Here is a 2,161-nt window from a genome sequence, read left to right on the forward strand (position 1 = left end):
CATTGTCTGTGTTTTGGATGTTAGCCAATCTAATAGGTGTGCAATGGTATTCGTTATTTCAATATGCAATTCCCCGGTGACATATGACATTGAGCATCTTTTCATACGCTTATTTTTCAGCTGTATATCTTCTTTGCTGAGGTATCTGTTCAGATCTTTTGCCCCCTTTTTAATTGGGTTGTTTGTTTTTTATTGTTTTAAGTGTTCATTGTATACTGTAGATACAAGGCCTTTATCAGATATGTGTTCTGCAAATATTTTCTCTCAATCTGTGGCTTGTCATTTCATTCTCTTAACAAGCCTATTATTCTGGATTTACAAAAAATATTGCGAACATCTCTCTGTTAATTCATTCACTACATCATTTTTCCTGTCAGAATACTATTTCAAGGAATGAAGGTAGCAGTGTTCATTTAAGCAGTCCCTTACTGCTGGGTTTATAGGTCCATTCTAATTGTATTGCACACAATGCAAAGGTGAACAATCTTTGTAACTAAATCTTTGTGTGCAATCTTATTTTCTTAATATACATTTCTAGAAATGGAATAGCTGGATCAAGGGGTTCTTATGTTTTTGAAGCTTTGGATATTAATTAAAGTTGTTCTACAGAAAATCTCTCCCAGTTTACACTCTTATTAGCAGTGTAGGAGAGAGTACCTATTTCCCCAATCTCTTGTCAAGTAGGTATTATAAAATGCTTTAGAAATGGAAATAGCTTTCTTTTTTCTTCTGAATATAAAAATAACTCATGCTTATGCTGTCATTTAAAACTACTTGCAAATTGAAAGTTTAAAAATAGTTTTTCATTATTTTAATTTGTATTTTTTCAATTGCTAATGAAGTTAAACATTTTGTCAGAAAAAATATATTATCTTTAGTCCCAGTTAAATGACATTAATCAAATGGATATGTAATGATGTTTTGTTATAATATTTATAAAATAGCTTTTGAATACTTGTTCCAACATACTTTTTTTTTTTTTTAGTATCTGTTTGTTTTCCATCACCCTTATTTCCATTTTGCATAAGAGTGTGTGGAAGAATAGCTTAGGACCACTCAGTGGTTTTTCCTACCCATTCAGTGGCCTGAGCAGTGGGGGCTGCAGACCAGTCTTCAGGGGCAGCTGAGCACTCCAGCCTTCCGTAGGAAACTGCTGATTAGGCACAGAGGACACCTGCTTGCTTTCAGACCAGTCTGCGACCTCAGGTTGAGCAGCAGTGAACTCGGGAGCTGGAGCAGTCCATTCACCCTGAAATTCCTTCTTGGTCATAGCCTTTTCAGCAGCGGCCTGCTCTTCCTTTTCAATTTCATAAGGGTCTCCGTAGAAGTAGAGGTCAGGCATGAACCCCCACAGGTGCTTGCGGGAGATGGTGCCACGCATGCTCAGAACTTCCCGGGCCAACATCCCACCAGACCCACAGAGTGAGTGCCCTTGTTGCAAGGGATGGCAATGTCCACATAGCACAGAGAAGAGTCTGTGTTACACAGAGCAAATGGTCGACAGGTTAACATAAGACTCCTCTGTGAGAGGCTGGTGGTCAGCTCTGGGATCAGTAACCACCAGAAGTGTCGGCTCCCGGGAGGCTGCCAGGATCTGTTTAGTGAAGGTCCCAGGAGTGAAGTGACCAGCAATACGAGTGGCTCTAGTGGCAGCAGCAAACTTCAGCACAGCTCGCTGGCTGGTATTCTTGGACAATGTGACACTGACATCAGCTGAGTTTTCAATGTCAACAATGGCACGAGCGGCTATCAGAAGCTTCTCCCAGGTTCTCTTCAGATTTATGCTGTAGATGCCATCACTTTTCCATTGATAGATGTACTGTTCCATTTGGAAGTCAAGGTTGGTGACACCTAAGTGGGTTCCTGCTGCAAGGAATTTGAGGACATCCTCCTCCTTCATTTTTTTGGATTACAGGACATCAAGGGCTCTGGACATTGTGAAAGATTCCCTTTAAGTTATGTGGGTACTAAGAACAACACCGTATGGGTCCTTCTCTGGGTAGTGCAGAAAAAGCCCAACATGGTACTTTGCTGGGTATTACATGAATATGTATAGAAAAATCAATCCCTCACCACTAAGAAATCACAGTCCAAGAAAGTCAATGGCCAGTCCACAAGTATTTATTGAATGCTTATTATTTGCCTGAAACAATTTTTTTTA

The 2,161-nt window shown here is 39.9% G+C and overlaps 1 pseudogene; it reads right to left on the reverse strand.

Moving 5' to 3' along the window:
* Window positions 1-1,046: 1,046 nt before the first annotated feature.
* Window positions 1,047-1,936, reverse strand: LOC109391378 (40S ribosomal protein SA pseudogene; annotated as a pseudogene).
* Window positions 1,937-2,161: the final 225 nt, after the last annotated feature.

This window comes from Hipposideros armiger, unplaced genomic scaffold (assembly GCF_001890085.2).
Source record: "Hipposideros armiger isolate ML-2016 unplaced genomic scaffold, ASM189008v1 scaffold_291, whole genome shotgun sequence".
NCBI lineage: Eukaryota > Metazoa > Chordata > Mammalia > Chiroptera > Hipposideridae > Hipposideros > Hipposideros armiger.